At 38.9% G+C, this 20,475-nt stretch overlaps 1 pseudogene; it reads left to right on the top strand.

Annotated features, from left to right (window-relative positions):
* Positions 1-1,159: 1,159 nt before the first annotated feature.
* Positions 1,160-3,498, top strand: LOC109238177 (annotated as a pseudogene).
* The last annotated feature ends 16,977 nt before the right edge of the window (positions 3,499-20,475 follow it).

Raw genomic sequence — 20,475 nt, 5'->3', positions numbered from 1 at the left:
TGGTCATGGTATCCAAATCTTTGGACTCTTCCATAACCACAACAATATAACTAAATTTTGAATCAAGGGATAGTAGTATTTTTACAACGACCCTATCATCACTCAAGTCTTCACCATATCCCTTCATTTTATTGATAATAGCCAAAACTCTTGAAATATGATCTGAAACAGATTCAGATTCCTTCATATGCAATGATTCAAACTCTCCTCTTAAGGTTTGGAGACAAAATCTTTTCACTTTATCCAAACCTTTAAAGGAAGTTGAAGAATCTCCCATGCTGCTTTGAGATGGTTGCATTTGCAGCCTTCTCAAACATCTCGCCATCCAAACATTGATGGATGAGATGAGCGCCATTTGATCTTTTTTTTAAAGGTGGCATCATCTTTTGCTCAATCATCTCCGACTTTTACCAGTTCCCAAACATCATAGGCACCAAGCAAAGCCTTTATCCGGATATATCAATTTCCATAGTTCTCTTTTGTGAGCATAGGAACTTCGGAGTTCCATTACTATTTGTCATTTTATCTCTAAGTTTGGTTGTCTCTCAAACACACCGACTTTGATACCATAATGTTAGAAAATTTGGGAGAGCAAGATAACACAAAAGAACACTCAAAACTCACAAAGAAGAAAGTAGAGGAAAGGATGATTTCTATTCACCTCCAAATGGCTAGGAATACATGGCTATTTATAGGAGAAATCTTTCATATATCTAGACAACACTACATGTAAACATAATAACTAAGTCCACACCTTATATCTTTCAAGGTACACGGATGACACTACTAGATATTGTATCTTCCAAAGTACATCAACATGTTCATACTCTAATACATGTACTAAATTAGTATTCTAGTTCATGAATTAATGTAGACAAATGTAAACAAATAAAAACAAGAGTACATTGTTCACATTTAACCAATTATAACATTTGGAAAAATATCACTAGAGAGCTAAGGTGTGCAGGGAGAACAGAAACTGATAGAAGTCAATCCTTTTCCTTTCTTTTCCATATGGGAACTAGGGTGTAAATGAAAAATTAAAAGTATTAATTTCATTCTCTCCCCCCACCCCCAGTTATGGTGTATCCCTTGCACATACTTCCTTCGCTCTTTCTCTAATTTATTGTCATGTATTCTTCTTCTGCTCACTAGCTGAATGATAGAGGTCCTCTCTGATATTTTGACATCTGGAGGTCTTCCTGGGAAGAAGAGTGAGCATCATCCATATTTATATTTTGCTGCCGCTGATCTTGAGTACCAGGTTGCTAATAAACCTAATCCTAGATATAACTCACTCACTTTTGTTAGAGAATCCAGTACTTCTGCAGAACTTTTAAGACAAAAGTTATTCCTCAGAGTGATTCTGATCTTTTCAGAATGAATTGTATCATAGATGCAAAGGATAAGAACATAAAAAAGAGCATGCTATTAATCATCTAGTATGAGATAAGAGACAGTTGTTATTTGCAATAGTTGATTCTCTGCATGGATCTCCAATACTATGACATTATGGGCCAAATCTGACCTTCTTCTAATTCTGAATGTATATTTACTGGAATAGCTTCTCTCTGACCTCTTATATGATGTTTTCTTATTGAGAGTACTAATCAGGTGTCAACTTAGGCAGGCAGCATTTCTTGCTAGCATCTTGGTATGGGCGCATTCAGAATTGCCCTAGAAAGTGTCTTTAACAGGTAGTTTCTGTGTTCGTCCAACTTCTACTTCTGCCTTTTGTCGGAGATATTTACATATACTGGCGGTATGCATAGCCTAAAGATGTGAAAGAGAAGAGATTTTAAATTTCGCATTTCATACTAAGAAATGTAAAATTCTGAACAATTCCCAGAATTCACTTGAAGCCTTTGGAGTATACATCTTTTGGTTAGCCAAATCCATTTGTTTTCCAAAATGCTGGTGCTATATTGAGAAATCTTCAACTCTCTCGTCAAAGATTATCTCTCTGATAAAGATGCTATACATGCTTTCAGAACTCTGTACATGATTGGTGACAATCCATTTGTAGACGTAAAAGGTGCACGGCAGGTTTGTCACTTGTTAACATGATTCCTTCGCACCATCTACAGACAGATTGCTTCAGATCATCACTATCTAGAAGTTGTCTATATGATTGTACTGAGCACACTGTTCAATTTTAGGCAGGGCATCCTTGGATTCCAATTTTGACGAGAACTGGTGTTTTGAAGGAAAGAGGAAATCATGCAGAATTTCCTGCTGATCTAGTAAGTTTGTATATTCTTTACTGATGCGTAAGTTCCCTTGCTCATTATAAATTGGGAAAGGATCCAGTCCAGTACTTAATGGTTTAGTAAATCTCAATGATACCATGGATAAAAGCCACTTGGCTGCTTAGATTTTTAATGGTATGGATGCGTCTGAACTTTTCGCAATTTTTTTAGAAACAAAAATTAACAGATTTATACATTAAAAATATTTCTATAAAAAAATATGTTTAGAAAAAAAAATATATATTTAAAAATATATATGCATTAATTTTCAGCGAACCTAAAAAGACTAAACAACCAAGAATGTTGAGAAAGAAAAAAGAAATCGGTAACACAACTAATAGAAGAAAAATAAACTTACACAACTAATAGAAGAGAAATAAACTTACTCCACTTTTTTTATTTTCAAAATTGTTCCAATCATATGTTATTTTATTTATCTTTTGTCACGAAACAAATGAGTAAAATGACGCACTAACTTTACAGTCCTCAGTCTACTAGTTATTTATTTTTGTGAAAGAAGCCAAAGGGTGTATTAGCTAAAAAAAATATTGTCACAAAATTCAAATGCATCCAAACCCTTAAAACGCTAAGTAGCCAGATGACTTTTATCCACGATATCATTGAGATTTACTGGACCGTTAAATATTGGACTGGATCCTTTCAATTTTCAAAATTTTCAAAACATTGTTCTGATGTAATTATTACTATGTTTGGTTCCCGGGTAAGATAGAGTTACTTTTTGTCTTTTGGTAAGACTAGAACAAGTAAAAGAGATAATTTCCCAGAACAACCGACTTTAGAGGGACTAAAATGATTCCGATTGTTTCTTTTTTACTTGCCCTCTTTTTATACCTCACCCCCTGACCTTTAATTCTTCTCCACCCACCATTCCTCTTTTGGATCCACTCAAACATTGCGTTAGTTTTCCACTCTAGTGAATGATTTACATGACCTCTGAAGTGCCCCAACATCATTCTCCCAGTAGGAGGCAAGAGTGTTTCATAGAATTTACTCTCTTTTTCATTTGGCCCCTCCTATGTACTTCCCTGAGAGAAATTTCCATTTTATCTATGAACTGAGTTTTCGTTCGACTCTCTTTAGAGAGGCTTGAACGTGAATCGTCATAATCTTCCAAAGTTTTTTCATGCATAAGTACCAACTCATTTCTATTTGCTGCTTCGCGCTTCTGCAGGTAGTCGACACTATCAAAGAGGTAGTGGATTTCATTTTGAAGAGAGAGTCTTGTTAGCAACACTGTTAGTTTTGCTTTCTGACTTGCCGCCATTTTGCCTTTGCTCATAGATGTTTGTGATTTTCAAGTTGAAGTTTGTTAAAACTAACTCAAACAGTAATTTGTCTTCAGGTCTAACATTATTTTTAGTATGTTAGCCCCCTCTCTTCTGAACTCAGTATTGTTTTCGTATTCGTTATACATAATATTCACTTTTATTGATAATAGAAAATAGCGTGGGTTGGAAACGGTAGATTATTTTGACAGAAGATTCTTCCTTCATGATACTAGCTCTTTCTTGGCCACATTTTCCTGATTTTCTGTTTCTCTTATCTTATGTTTCTTCTACCTGTAAGTTAAAAGCCGGATTCAAAGCATGGTACAAGCATTTTGTGCATAAGGAGACCATCTTCTTCTGACAAAAGCATGTATCTGATGGTCAAACAAAGGCAGATGATAAGAAGGCTGAAAGTGCAAGAGCGGGGGGGGGGGGGAATTGTAATTTTTCTTTTCTTTTACGAGGTAGTCGACTAACTTGCGTTCTAGTCGATTGGACTTTTGATATGAGATGTTAATTAAATACAAGAAAATAAACAACAGAAAATAAATGACACGGAATGTTTTATACTGGTATGGATTCAGAATGAGTCCTGCGTTCATTCCCCTTGGGTAACAAGGGTGTTCTCTTTCAAGTATGAAGTTGCTTAGTACAGATGGCTTGGTGTTTTTATATACCAACAACTTCGTCAGTTTGTTCTTTCCTTCCTTCTTGATACAATGCTTCACCAATGATATTTCTCTCTTTCTTCTCTCCCTAGTTACACAGTAAATCTATAGCAGACTACAATGCTTGTTTGAAGTAGAACAGAGAGATTGATATTGGTTTGAAAGGCAACCCAAGGGAGATGATTCTCAGAATCAATCAAGATGATTTTCTTCCAAGAATAGAACATAATTTATTTTTGTTGCTTCCTTGATTTCCTTTTCTTTGCAAGCCGTTGAGATTGAATATTCTTTGTGATGCGTGATTGAATATTCTCTGTAGATCTTCTATACTGATTGATTGATTGATATCCGATTGATTGATGCCTTCCGTAAATAGCTTAATCGAATATCTGTTTTCCATGAAACTCGCAATCACAACGTATTTACTAATTTATTTTTGCTTCTGAATCTTGACTTGCACGTTTTACTCCTTGGTTCTTGCTTTAAGATCTTCTGCTAGAATCATAATAATCTCCCCATCTTTGATGATGACAAAAAAACTTAATTCATTTTACTTCCCTGTTTATAGACTCCTCTTCCGTGGCTTTAGTCTGCTCCCCTTCAACTTGTTGTCAGGAACTTTTAGTCGACTCCCCCTCATTTAGATGCCAGTAGTTGACTTTTGTTAAGTCAGTCGACCAAACCATATCATGCAAGTTAGTTCTACTCTATTCTCCCCCTTTAGCATCAATCAAAACGAGGGATAAGCAAGTTTAACTACTAGAAGATAAGATTAGCAGATATTACGCTTAATTATCGTCATCCATAATGTATCCAAAAATAAACGTGCAAGCACAAAAAATTTTATCCAGAGTGACTAAAAGAAATTATCTAAACAGCCAACATAGATTATCGATGGAGAAAAGTCGATCAAAGCTTGCGTTCATTCTGACTGAGATTCCATCAACACGATCATGAACTTCTTTGAAAACTTTCACTGCCTTTTCTACGGTTTTCAGCACCATAGCTCTTAGCTTAGACATGTTAGATCATGTTTCCTTTGCAACTGCATAGATATCTCCAACCGAGATCTGGGTGGCCACGAGTAACTCTTTGATGGAAGTCAACTTGTCATCAAGTGTAGCTATATTTTCAAGCAACTCTGGATTGTTGACAGCAGTCTGAGAAGTATCAACCTTTACCTTGGAACTAGATGGAATCACTTTGGCTTCAATTTCCTGCTTCATTATCCAAGTACCATCCACAGCAACATATCCAATGCTAACAAACGCCCTATTGTTATAACACTTGGAAACAGATATATAGGGATAGTTTGAGAGGGGAATATTGAAGGCCTCGAGGAGGTGACTGATGACCATCCCGTAGGGTAGACTCGAAGGATCTTCAGGACATTCAATCATGAAATTTATTACCCGGGAGGACAGTTTTACTTTGTGCTTGGTGAGAAGACAATATACCAAAAAGGTGTCCCTTTGAGATAGAGTGGTGTAGGAACCTATTCTGGGAAGAATGGCGGTGGCAACAATGTGGGCGAGTATACAAGTTTCAAATTGATGTCATTGGGTCCTAATTAATTTGGCAGAGGATTAGATAGGGAATCAGCAAGACATTATTTGGCTTGTTCAAGCGACACTTCAGAATCACTAGGCCAGGAGTTTTTAAATAGAGTAGAGTAACTAGAACTTTTACACTTAAACAGGGAATCAAAAGTCAAACAGTCTAGAATGATACGCTGACCTAGCACGAGTGACTCAATTTTATTATATTTCTGGGAACGGAGATTCGCATAGAATATACGAACCAGATCTTCATAGACTTTTGGAGGGGTTAGGGCAACGGAATTTTCCCATCCTTAAAAGGTGAAGAAATCTTTTACCTTGTAGTTTAGGGCTTCAATCTCTTCTAGATTGATGATTCTTCCATGAGCAATTGATTTTCCTTTGGAGGAGACAAACTTATCTCTGTTTGGAGAATCCCAATAGTTCAATTCTGACTCCAGCGCAATGTCCAGGTCTATCTTCACCTTCTTTGGAGTAAACTCTTCTACTCCCTCTTCCATGAGTCTCTTTCCTAGTGCCTTTTCTGTTCGAGCATCATCAGAGAGGTTTTCTTGAGAAAAGGAGAAACCATCAGAGTGGTCAGAGCCAATAGCGGCTGGTTTTGATGGTTGAGAATGGGTCCCTTTGGACCGGGTGCTTTTGCGAGTGGAAGTAGAGGGATTTTTTGAAACTTTAGCCATTAGAGAGTTTGAGTGAAGCTTGTATAGAGAAGACTCAAAGAAGAGGCAGACTTACAGAGATGGATAGAGTAGTGAAGAGACGGGACTGAATTGAAGTGACTGATGGGGAAGAGAAAGGCAACAGACACGACTGATTGATTCAAGTTTCATCTCGGTAAACCAAAACGGCGAAAAACGTGCTAAAAATGGAGGTGCTTTATTAATGTTGCAGGAAGTAATAATGAAGTACACGATACAAAAGATTTTTTTCCAAAATTATCAAAACACGGAATCTTTGAAAAGTACCAAAATTTCAATGCCTTATTTTGAAAAAGTAATAATGCAAAGTAAATCCCTAAGGGTTTGAAACCAGTCCTCTAGAAGAGGTTTAGTAAAAATATGAGCTAATTGATTTTCAATGCTAACAAAAGATAATTCAGTCACCCTTAAGAACATGGTCTCTAATGAAATGATACTTGATATCTATATAATTTGCTCTAGAATGATGCACTGGATTTTTTGAAAGACAAATGGCAGTAGAATTATCACAGAAAACTTTAACAGGCTTAAACGAAAGATCATAGTCACTTAGTTGATGAGTCACCCAAAGTAGTTGAGCACAACATTGTCCAATGGCAATGTATTCAGCTTTAGTTGTAGATAATGCAAGTGATCTTTGTTTCTTACTGTTCCATGAAAGTGATTTTCCAAGTAGTTGACACGTTCCACTAATGCATTTCCTGTCATCTTTATCTCCTGCAAGATCTGCGTCTGAAAAGCCTTCAAGCTTAAAATTATTAAAACGTGGATACCATAATCCATGTGATGTATTTCTAACAAGATATCTAATAATTCGTTTCACAGTTGTTAAATGTGACTCCTTGGGAGCTGCTTGGAACCTGGCACATCTGCACACACTAAACATTATGTCAGGATGACTAGCAGTTAAATAAAGTAACGATCCAATCATTCCACTATATTTTAATTCATCCACTGGTTTTCCATCCTCATCTTTGTCAAGAGATGTAGCTGGACTCATGGGAGTCCCAAGTGCCTTGGCATTGCTCATTCCAAATTTTTATATCAGCTCCTTCGTATATTTTGTTTGACATATAAAGATTCATTCATCTGATTGATGAATTTGAAGTCCAAGGAAGAAAGTCAATACTCCTATCATGCTCATTTCAAACTCACTTTGCATGAGATATGAGAATTCATTGCATAGAACAAGGTTAGCACTTCCAAATATAATATCATCAACATAGATTTGAATAATGAGATTTCCTGAAGATGGCCTTTTGATGAAGATGGTAGTATCAATCTTACCTCTTGAGAATTCATGACTGACCAAAAATGAGCTTAGTCTTTCATACCAAGCTCTAGGTGCTTGTTTCAGCCATAGAGAGCCTTAGTCAACTTAAACACATGATAAGGAAACTGCGAGTTTTCAAAACCAGGAGGTTGTCCTCATCAATGAAACCATTTAAAAACGCATTTTAGCATCTATTTGAAATAATTTAACACCTTTAAAAGAAGCACATGCTAGTAAAATACGAATTGATTCTAACTGTGCTACCAGAGCAACGGTTTCATCATAGTCGACTCATTCCTGTTGAGAGTAGCCCTGAACGACTAGCCTTTCTTTGTTTCGGATAACTTTACCTTCTTCATTCAGTTTATTTCTGAATACCCACTTGGTTCATATGATTACTGCATCTGCTGGTTTGGGCACCAATGTCTAAACTTGATTTTTGCCAAACTTATCAAGTTCTTCTTGCATAGCCGGTACCCAACTTGAGTCTTTCAGAGCTTCATCAACTTTCTTTGGCTCTATTTGGGATATGAGAGAAATGTTAGCCTTTTTCTTTAGACCTCCTTTTGTATTCATTCCATCAGTTGGATTTCCAATGATAAACTTCTGAGGATATTTTAGTTCGCTTCTCCATATGTTTGGTACTACTTCAGTACGTTGAGTAGTAGACTCATTCTGAGGTTGATCATGCTCACTGATGTCTTCATTACTCGATTGTGGGATTTCAGTTGTACTATCTGGAGATTCTTTTGAAATCATTTGTTCACTGATCTTTGGTTGATTTTGACTAATCTCTTCATCACCTGCAAGATCTCCTTTCTCTTCCATAGAGTTATTATTATAAAAAATAACATGAGCTGATTCTTCTGTGCATAAATTATGCTTATTATAGATTCTAAGAGATCTACTATCATTCGAGTAATCGAGAAATATACCTAAATCACTTCTTGGGTCAAACTTACCAAGATTGTCCTTAACATTATTGTGGACAAAATATTTTCTTCAAAAGGGATGAAAATATGTAATGTTGGGTTTCTTACCTTTCCGTAGTTCATATGGAGTCTTCTTTAAAATAGGTCGGATTAAGCATCCGTTGAGAATGTGACATGCTGTACTAACAGCTTCTTCCTAGAAGTGATTTGGTAAGGAATGTTCTAGTGTCATGGTTCTTTCCATATCCTGCAGAGTTCTGTTTTTACGTTCAACCACTCCATTTTGCTGTGATGACCTTGATGCTAAGAAATTATTAGTGTATCCTTGATCATTGTAGAATTCCTCAAATGATCTGCTTTCAAATTCTCCTCCATGACGACTCTGAATAGTTGAGATAAGGTACCCCTTTTCTCTCTCTATCTTTTTGTAGAAAATCTCAAATTTCTTTAGAGCTTCATCTTTGTGATCCAGAAATATTACCCATGTAAAACGTGAGTAGTCATCCACTATAACAAAGGCATACCTTTTTCCTCCTATACTAGCAGTTGTAGTTGGTCCAAATAAGTCCATATGCAGTAGTTGAAGTGGCTTGCTAGTGGAAACAATATCCTTGGGTTTGAAAGAGTTTCTAGTTTGCTTACCAAGCTGACATGCATCACACACATGATTTCTAGAGCGGTTTAGCTTAGGAAAACCGATGACCAAATCATATTTGGAGAGTTTTTCAATCAAATTCATGTTGGCATGACCAAGCTTTTTGTGCCAAAGCCATGGATCATCAGTAATGGATGCAAGAGAGACATGGCTTTCCAAATTATCAATGCAATCTAATATGTAGACATTTCCATACCTCTTTCCTAGAAGAATGAATTTACCTGATTCATCTTCAATAGCACAACCAGTTTTCTTGAATTTCACTTCATATCCCGAATCACATAGTTGGCTGATGCTTCGCAGATTGTAATTTAGTCCATCTACAAGATGAACTTCAGTGATGTCACAGTTGTTATTAAACGGAACAGTTCTGATACCGACAATTTTGCCTTTTGTATCATCACCAAACTTAACATTTCCTCCATTGATTTTGGTAACTTCCTTGAAGAGATTTTTGTCATCCGTCGTATGACTGGAACACGCACTGTTGAGATACCATTTTCCTTTTTGACTTTTCCCGTGGTGTTCTTGCAAAGAAAGATTATTACCTTCTTTTAGGTACCCAAACTCGCTTGGGTCCTTGTTGGTTAGTTCTACCAGGATCAGTGCTATTTTTTGGTTTCCAAATCCATCGTGAGACATTTGATTTACGAAATCTACATGAAGAATATTTGTGTCCAATCTTATTACAGTAATGACACACAGGGGTTGATCTAGTCTTGACCTTCCACTGGTTTTAGTACTTGTGGACTCTATTTTGGCATGTCCTATTCTAGTTAACTTGTAAGTTGCTTGGTTGGACTTGACAGAACTGTGACTGGTGGACTTGCGCATGCCATAAGTTGTAGTTGCAATTCCTGAAACTCAACTTGAAGTACATCTCTTTCTATATCACATACTTCAAGTTTGAGTTGCCAGTCCTTCTTTTCCCTATTGAGTCTCTTTAATTCATTTAGCAATTGTTTAGACTCTTTTAGGGTAAGATCTAGAATATCCTGCAATTCGTTACATCTATCACAGTAATAAGGTCTTACTTCACTTGTTTCACCTCGTGCCATGAAGCAATTTTCAGTGTCTTCTTTACAGTCGTCGTCGTCTGTTGTATCTTCATCAGTCCAACATCTAGAGTATTTGTTCATATCATTTTCTAGAATCATCATGAAACATAGATTTGCTATTTCTTCATGTTCTGAACTATCTTCATCGCTCCAACTTCCAAAAGATTTTTTTTTGTTGAACCCTCTGGAGACTTTCCTCTTATGATCTGGGCATTCAACTTGAACATGACCATATCTTCCACATTCAAAGCATTTTCCATCATTTTTGTCTTGTTCATTGTATTGCCTGGTTCGTCTAGATGGCGTCCTTCCCTTCTTTGTGTTTCTTTATTTTATCATCAATCCATTTATGTTTCTTGACACTATGGCAATTTATTCTTGAAGAGCTTCTGGATCATCATCAACATCATTTTCAGGACCTTCAGTTGTAGTTTTGAAAGCAACTATTTTCTTCTTTTCTTCCTGACGAGTTTTCTTGAGATGGGTTTTCTCAAATGCTATAAGATCTCCTTGTAGTTCATCATATGAAAGTTTTGTCTAGATCTTGAGATTTGAGTACAACTATCTTTGTCTACTATGTAGTAGGCAGACTTCTCAGGATTTTTCGAACTTGATCACTACTTGAGTAGGGTTTGCCAAAGGCTTTCAAATTGCCAATGATTTTGCTAAATCTTGCAAACTTCCTCAATGGATTCTCCTTCTTTCATCTGGAAGAGTTCATAGTCGTGAACCAACAGATTTATCCGGGTTTCTTTCACTTTGCTGGTTCCTTCATAGGTTACTTCCTATTTGTCCTATATTTCCTTGGCGGTATCACAACTTAAAATTTTCTTGTATACTCTTCCCCACTAATGGCATTATAAAACAAGTTTTGTGCCTTAGCATTAAATTGAACAAGATCTATTTGCTCGTCTATGCATTCATCTATATCTTCAGGGTCAGCGGGTGGTTGAGCTGCTGCTGGTAGTGGATAATTTTCCTTTTGATAACTGTCATACTTTGACATTATAGGACTTTGCATAAATTTTCATGTGCACTTTCCAGTGAGAAAGTGTTATCCATTAAAATATGGTGGTCTGACTTGCGATGTTCCCTCTTGAAAGAGTGCTCCAGTAGTTACTTGATTTGCCATGATCTTTTCTCACAAGCTGTTAAGCAAAAAATGTGAGACCTGCTCTGATACCAATTGAAAGTGCAAGAGGGGGCGGGGAGGAGGGAGGGAGTGAATTGTAATTTTTTTCTTTTACGAGGTAGTCGACTAATTTGCATTCTAGTCTACTGGACTTTTGATATGAGGTGTAAACTAAATACCAGAAAATAAACTGCAGAAAGTAAATGACACAGGATGTTTTGTACCGGTTTAGATTCAGAATGAATCCTACGTCCAGTCCCTTTGGGTTGCAAGGGTGTTCTCTTTCAAGTATGAAGTTGCTTAGTACAGATGGGTTGGTGTTGTTATACACCAGCAACTTCATCACTTTGTTCTTTCCTTTCTTCTTGATACAATGCCTCACTAGTGATTTTTCTCTCTTCCTTATCTCCCTAGTTACACAGTAAATCTATAGCAAACTACAATGTTTGTTTTAAGTAGAACAAAGAGATTGATATTGGTTTGATCAAAGTGTATCCTTCCTGTCCATCTTCTGTAGTATATATATGAGAGTTGATCTCCATTATTCACGGCGTGATAGTTCCATGGATGAAAGGCAACCCAAAGGAGTTGATTCTCTGAATCAATCAAGATGATTTTCTTCCACAAATAGAACGGAACTTGTTTTCGTTGCTTCCTTGATTTCCTTCTCTTTCAAGCCGTTGAAATTGGATATTCTATGTGATGCGTGATTGAATATTCTCTTTAGATCTTCTATGTTGATTGATTGATCTTCTATACCGATTGATTGGTGCCTTACGTAAAATAGCTGAATCGAATATCTATTTTCCATGAAACTCGCAATCACAACATATTTACTCCTTGATTCTTGCTTCTGGATCTTGACTTGCACGTTTGACTCCTTGATTCTTGCTTTCAGATCTTCTGCTAGAATCTTTCCAATTTTTGTGACTTCCTTCTTTGCGATTGGTTTCCTGCAATTAGAATTAAGTTATTGTCAATAATTAAAAAATATATATCTAACAAAGGCAAGTATTATAGATTCTACAATGACATGTAGAGAAAACTTTGAAACTCAAAAAAACAATCTATATAAGGTCAAAATCTAGCTTACTCTTTCTGTTCGACTGACCGAGGCTGGAGCATGATAGGACAAGGTTTGGTTTCGATTTATATCAAACTATGGCGCAGGGTTCAGTTGTCGAGACCCCGAGACTAATTAAGTCCTGAGGTCGGTCAAGATCGAGGTCGACCAAGATCAAGACCGAATAAGTTGGAGATTGAAGGAAGCCTGCTGAGTCGAATAGCAGAAAATCGAGATATCCGTGATCGGACAAGGATCGTGGCGAGAATCTTGACGCTTATCAAGTCAAGACCGGTTGTGTAGCCAATCATGGGATTTCCTTCCGTATTTAGAATTGTACCTTAAGTAGAATTCCTCTACTATATAAAGGGGACTCTAATCATTTTGTAATAATTACATTCACGTCACAAAAGCAATACACATTCTCTCTTTCTTAAGCTCTCAATATTCTTGTCACTGTGTTCTTACTTTTTTGAAGTATTCATCTGATTCAATGGCAGTCTGGCTCCAGGATCAAAGCTATACATCTCATGGTTTGCTTCATTCATATTAGTAGTTAATTTCATTGTCAATTTGCGTTTTCTCTCAATTTGTGCTATGTAAATCACATGTCCTTAAAACCACAATATAAATTCAATTGTTATCCGTTTTTAGGGTAAACGGTTTGGCGCCCACCGTGGGGTTAAGGATAATAGTGATTTCCTAGTACAAATTTTCGTAACATACACTATTTTACGCTTGTTCTTCGAAGTGTCTTTGATTACAGTATTAGAAAATGTCTAACTCTCAATCAACACCTCAACACATTGACAATGATCTCAGCCACCATGGCGAGAATGAGAACATTACACCAGGAAACGCTACACCCCTTGCTGGCCTCGATGGAGTTCCGGCTGTAGACCCAATTGACATCATTCACATATAGCCATAAATGGAAATATGGCCGTCTATCCCAAAATCAGCATTCGTGGGAGTACCCGATCAGCCACTCAGAATACATGGCGGTGAAGATGGAGGAATTAGCCTGCGGGTAATCTTCAAAATGTTGCAGGCTCAGCAGGCAACAATAGCTCAACTCCAAAATCAGAACCACACGTCGAGCAGGGTCGACCTTGTGCCGTCCCAGGAGGTTGTGCACAGGGTCGAATCGATTTTGAGAAAATCGAATGGGAAGGAATCGGAGACCAATCCCGCTATCATAAAAATGAGCGAAGAATTGACGAAGCGAATCGAGACAGGGGAAAAGAAGATCGAGGAAAATGATAAGAAGGTGGAAACCTATAACTCCAGGGTCGACCGAATCTCGGGGGCACCACCAATATTGAAAGGGCTAGATTCTAAAAAGTTTGTACAAAAACCCTTTCCCCTAAGTGCGGCTCTGAAGCCAATTCCTAAAAAGTTCTGTATGCCCGAGATTCCTAAGTATAACGGGACGACTGATCCAAATAAACAGGTTACCTCGTACACGTGCGCCATCAAAGGAAATGACTTGGAAGATGACGAAATTGAATCTGTATTGCTGAAGAAATTTGGAGAAACTCTATCAAAGGGTGCCATGATATGGTATCATAATTTGCCGTCTAATTCTATTGATTCGTTTGCTATGCTTGCAGATTCTTTTTTAAAGGCGCATGCCGGAGCCATTAAGGTTGAAACAAGAAAGTCGGACCTTTTCAAGGTAAGGCAAAAAGATAACGAGATGCTCAGGGAATTCGTATCTCGATTCCAAACGGAATGAATAGATTTGCCACCGGTCACCGACGATTGGGCTGTTCAAGCTTTCACTCAAGGCCTCATAATCGGAGTTCCATAGCTTCACAACAATTGAAGCAAAACTTGATCGAGTATCCAGCTCTCACATGGACTGATGTACATAATCGGTATCAGTTGAAGATCAGAGTAGAGGATGACCAACTGGGGACTCCTTCTTGGTCCATTTATCCTAACAGAATCAAGAGGGATATCGATCGAGAACCAAGGCCGAATAGAGATTGATACCAACCATATAACGGAGACCATAGAGGCAGCGTATATGGACAAAGCTTTGCACGGAATGAGAGGAGAAATGATCTAGGTCAAAGTTCGCGGGGACTCGTGAGAAAGGGTGGTTTCAACAGTGATGCCGAGCCTAAAGAAGCTCCACGATTGTCAGAGTATAAGTTCAGTCTAGATGCATCAGCCATCGGACGTATCAAGGATACTAGATGGCCTCGACCTCTGCAGATCGATCCGGCCCAGAAAATTCCCAACCAAATATGCAAGTATCATGGCACCCATGGTCATAAAATAGAAGATTGCAGGTAACTAAGGGAGGAAGTAGCCCGATTATTCAACGAGGGGCATCTTCAAGAATTCTTAAGCGATCGGGCCTAAAATCAGTGCAAAAACAAAGATTCCAGTAGACAGAATGAGCAGGAAGAGCCACAACACATAATTCACATGATCGTTGGAGGGGTCGATATTCCCCAAGGACCAGTATTTAAACGCACCAAGGTGTCAATCACAAGGGAGAAGCGAACTCGGATTACTTACCGGAAGGGACCTTGTCTTTCATGACGAGGATGCAGAAGGGATCGAACAACCCCACAACGATGTACTGGTAATATATGTCCTTATGAGTAAAATTCAAGTTAAACGTGTATTGATTGATCTAGGTAGCTCGGGTAACATTATTCGATCAAGGGTCATAGAGCAGCTCGACCTACAATATCAAATTGTGCCCGCGGCCCGAGTACTTAACGGCTTCAACATGACAAGTGAAACCACCAAAGGTGAACTTATTTTGCCAGTAAACGTGGCCGGGACCATCCAAGAAACAAAGTTCCATGTGATCGAGGGTGATACGAGGTACAACGCACTGCCCGGAAGGCCTTGGATCCATAACATGAGGTCGGTAACCTTGACCCTTCTCCAAGTTCTAAAGTTCCTGACATCGGAGGGAATCAAAATAGTGTACGGGGAGCAACCCGCTGCCAAGGAAATGTTTGCAATCGATGAAGTGGTACCCGTATCAACACTTTCATCAGTGAAGGGATTAGAATCAAAGGAAAAACAGGAGGCCAAATAGGAACCACAGTTACCAGCCTCGACCCAACCGGAGGAGAAGGGGACTCACGAGGATGATGACTACATGATACCTCGATGCTTCATAATCCCCGATGATTCTGACGCCACAAATTCAACGGTTGAAGAGGTGGAACAAATCATACTGATCGAGCATCTGCCCGAAGGAAAGGTATACCTGGGCACGGGGTTAACTCCCGAGCTTAGGAAAAAACTTATTCAATTTCTTATAGCTAATATGGATTGTTTTGCCTGGTCCCATCTCGATATGACAGGGATCCCACCGGAGATCACTACTCATAAACTAAGCTTGAACCCGAAGTTCCGCCTGGTGAAAATAAAAATGGAGGCCTCAATCTAAAGTCAAACCTGCTTTCATCAAAGACGAGGTAACCGAACTTCTCAAAATAGGGTCTATCCGGGAAGTAAAATATCACGAATGGTTAGCGAATATAGTAGTAGTCCCTAAAAAGGGAAACAAACTTAGGATGTGCGTAGACTACAAAGACCTAAATAAAGCATGCCCCAAGGATTCTTTTCCTTTTCCTAACATCGATCGCATGATCGATGCCACAGCCGGCCACGAGATTCTCAGTTTTCTCGATGCCTACTCCTGGTACAACCAAATACAGATGAATCCGTAGGACTAGGAAAAGACCTCGTTTATCACTAAGTATGGCACCTACTGTCATGATGTAATGTCATTCGGACTAAAAAATGCTAGCGCAACCTAGAATTGCCTAGTAAATCGAATGTTTGAACAACAAATAGGGAAATCTATGGAAGTTTATATTGATGACATGCTAGTTAAGTCCCTACGAGCAGAGGACCATTTACAGCATTTGCAGGAAACTTTCGATATATTGAGGAAGTACAATATGAAGCTCAACCGAGAAAAATGCTCGTTCGGGGTTAGCTCGGGTAAGTTTCTCGACTTCATGGTGTCCAATCGGGGGATCGAGATCAACCTCGATAAAATCAAAGCTATATATCACGGACGTAGATACTGTCAAGGCCGTGCAGAGGCTAACAGGGTGCATAGCCACCCTAGGGCAATCCATTTTGAGATCCTCAGACAGGAGTCACCGATTCTTCTCACTGCTTAGGAAGAAGAGCAATTTTGCATGGACCCCGGAACGCCAGCAGGCTTTGGAGGAACTAAAGCGGTACTTATCGAGCCTGCTGCTGCTTCATACCTCGAAAGTGGACGAACAACTTTACTTGTACTTGGCAGTCACGAAGATAGCGGTAAGTGGGGTCCTGGTTTGAGAACAACAAGGCACGCAATTCCCCGTCTATTATGTTAGTCGGACCTTAGGTGAGGCCGAAACTAGATATCCTCATTTAGAAAAGTTGGCGCTTTCTTTGATAAGTGCCTCTAGGAAATTAAAACCATATTTTCAATGTCATCCCATAAGTTTTGTAACAACTTACCCCCTTCGAAATATTCTGCATAAACCCGAGCTTTCGGGGCGATTGGCCAAATGGGTCGTGAAACTCAACGGGCACAATAGCGAATATCGGCCCTGAACAACCATCAAGCCTCAAATCTTGGCTGACTTCATGCCGGCCCTGGTACCCGAGGTTGAAAGAGAATTATCGGTCAACCCGTGTACATCTTTGGGAATTTGGACCCTCTTTACGGATGGTGCTTCGAATGTAAAGGGGTCCGGATTAGGCATCATGCTATAACCACCCACAGGTAACGTGGTCAGACAATGTATTAGAACTGTAAAATTAACTAACAACGAGGCGGAATATGAACCCATGATTGCAGGTCTCGAACTAGCCAAAATCTTGGGAGCAGAGGTGATCGAAGCCAAATGCGACTCTCTCCTTATTGTGAATCAGGTTAATGGAACCTTTGAGGTTCAAGAAGAACGAATACAGAGACACCTGGATAAGCTTCAAGTAACTCTACGCCGACTGAAGGAATGGACCCTGCAACATGTGCCTCGAGATCAGAATAGCGAGGCCGACGCCCTCGCAAACCTAGGGTCATTGGTGGAGGACAACGAACTCAATTTGGGGGCTGTCGTGCAACTCATGAGGTCAATGGTTGAAGAAGGCCACACTGAGATAAACTCCACTAGCTTGACCTGGGATTGGAGAAACAAATACATAGAGTATTTGAAGAACGTAAAACTTCCCTCAGATCCAAAGGAATCAAGGGCCTTGCGCACGAAAGCAGCCCGATTCCGCCTATCCGAAGATGGAACCTTACTCAGAAGGATGTTTGACACTGCTAGCAATATATTTTGGCCCAAGTAAAGTTGAAGTTTTGAAGACTGACAAAGGAACTAAGACATGGACCAGGTCCATCTTGTGAAGCATAGTTATGATCAACCCAAACATGTGAGATGCACGTGAAGGAGATAAACATAACTTATCAGGAGTAATATCTCCTGATCAAGATCGAAAAGGTTGCATATTAGATAAGGAGAAAGACTCCTTACTCGAAGAGAACATTATCCAAGATAGGGAAGGAGTTAGAAGTTGAGATCAACTAGAACTCTTCCACCAAGGAAGAGTTGCATCAGAACTCTAGTTATTTCTTCATCTACTAACTCTATAAATTGCAGGATGTTCTCACATTACATGTGTTGCACAAAAACGCAGAAGTTAAACGTGAATTGAGAGCAAAATAGCAAGGCTTTTTGCAAGCAGTTTGTGTGTGATTCAAGTGTGCAAACCTGAAGCTACATGAACCAGATTGATGAACCAGCTTCATAAAGAGTTTTATGTGTCTTTCTTTATTTCTAGTTCAATTGTAGTAGGTGTTTTATATTGTACCTTTCAGCTTTATCTAGAGGCAATTGTAATAGGTACTCAGAGTATTCAAGTTAGAGTTAACTTGAAGTTGTCGCAACAGTTAGAGGCTGTGTGCTACAACGGGATTAGAGTTAATCCTAGGTTTACAAAAGAGTTTTTGTAAATGCAGTTTTTGGCTCAGTGATTTTAGTGGAGAGTTTGGGAAAATCCTACTGGAAGGTAGGTCATGGTTTTTTCACCTTTTGAGCCGAGTGTTTTCCACGTAAAAATACTTGTGTTCTTTACTTTCTACATTTATTATTCCGCAACAGTAGCAGAAGGAACACATAGAAGAACCAGGTCCTTCAATAATCAGTTTACGCAAAAAATTGGTCACCACACAAATCACCACCCCTCTTGTGTGGTATTGAAGTTTAAAACATCAATTGGTATCAGAGCAGGTTATCCTTGAAGAGGCTAACACCTTAGGAACAGATTAAGATGAGTGCACCACCTGGAAACTGGGAAGAGCAATCCACTGCTAGGCCTCCACTCTTTAATGGCCAGTACTATTCCTGATGGAAGAACAAGATGAGAGACCACATCATAGGAGAAGACTATGAACTCTAGGACATAGTTATTGATGGTCCCTGGCTACTAAAAAGAAGAATGTTGAAGGAGTGGACGTGCCAAAGACGAGAGCTGACTATACTGCTGAAGATTTGAAGAAATGGGAAAAGAATGCCAAGGCAAAGAAATGGCTTGTGTGTGGACTAGGTCCAGACGAGTATAGCAGGATTCAAAGTTGTACCACTGCTAAGGAGATCTGTGACACTTTACAAGTGGCCCATGAAGGAACTCCTCAAGTAAAGAGATCAAGCGAAACACTGCTATATTCTCAATATGAGAATTTCACCATGAAGGAAGGAAAAACCATCCAAGAGATGTACACAAGGTTCATAACACTAACAAATGAACTTAAGTCTCTTGGAAGAATTATCCATGAAGAAGACAAGGTTGAGAAAATCTTGACAAGGGTCTTGCCAGTAACTTGGGAAAGCAAAATCACGGCTATTCAGGAATCAAAGAACATTGTCACTCTTAAGTTGGATGAGCTAATTGAAAATGTCACTACCTATGAACTTAGAAGGCAAACCATGAAGATGGATGCACCCAAGAAGGAATGGAGCCTAGCATTCAGAATCACTGAAGGTGCTGATCTAGAGGAGGATGAAATGACCATGATCACAAAGGACTTCAAGAAGTACCTAATGAGAGGAAATGGTCCTTCGAGAAGTGGAAGCTACAGCAAACCAAGGGTTCCTGAAAAACAAACCAATAAGGGGTGTTACAAGTGTAGGAAGGCTGATCATCACAACAAAAACTGCCCTCAATGGGAAATTGAATGGAAGAAGGAAAGAGCTGAACGAAGGAACGGGAAGAAGGAACAGGTTCAACCCAAGAAGAACAAAGGATCAACAAAGGCTATGGTTGCTGCCTGGGGAGAAATCTCAGATGAGGACTCAGAGGGTGAAGATGGAGATGAACAAGCACTTATGGCAATTGGAGAATCCGATGAGGAATCTGAGGTAAGTATAATTCATCTCAAAGACAAGATTAAATTTTTGTCTAAAGAAAGGCTATCTGAGTTACTCCTGTATTTCATTGATGAATCTGATGATCTAAACAATGAAAAGGAACAACTGTCTAAGGAGTGTGTGATTTTGAAAGCTAAGTGCAAAAATCTGGAACTTAGGGCTAGCGAAAGTGAAAGTAAAAATGCTGAGTTAAAGAACCAAGTTCTTGAACTTGACACCAGTGTCCTAGAACTTAGGTCTGAGAACTTAAAAACTGAAATTAGGAACAGGTAAGAAGAAAGCTGATCACACACATCTCACTTTAGAAGAAAATCTAGGAAAAATGAAGGATGAGTTGTACAAAAAGGACGAGAAGATAAGAGTCTTAAAGAAGATCTAGGCAAGGTGAAGCATGAACTAGACAGAACTTGCAAATGTAATAAGTCCTTTGATGCACTATCCTGGCTATAAGCGCATCACAGTAGCAATAAGAGAGGACTTGGCTATG

Source organism: Nicotiana attenuata, unplaced genomic scaffold (genome assembly GCF_001879085.1).
Source record: "Nicotiana attenuata strain UT unplaced genomic scaffold, NIATTr2, whole genome shotgun sequence".
Classification (NCBI taxonomy): domain Eukaryota; kingdom Viridiplantae; phylum Streptophyta; class Magnoliopsida; order Solanales; family Solanaceae; genus Nicotiana; species Nicotiana attenuata.
Note: the sequence above shows the minus strand (reverse complement) of the source record. Positions and strands in the feature narration are given on the sequence as shown.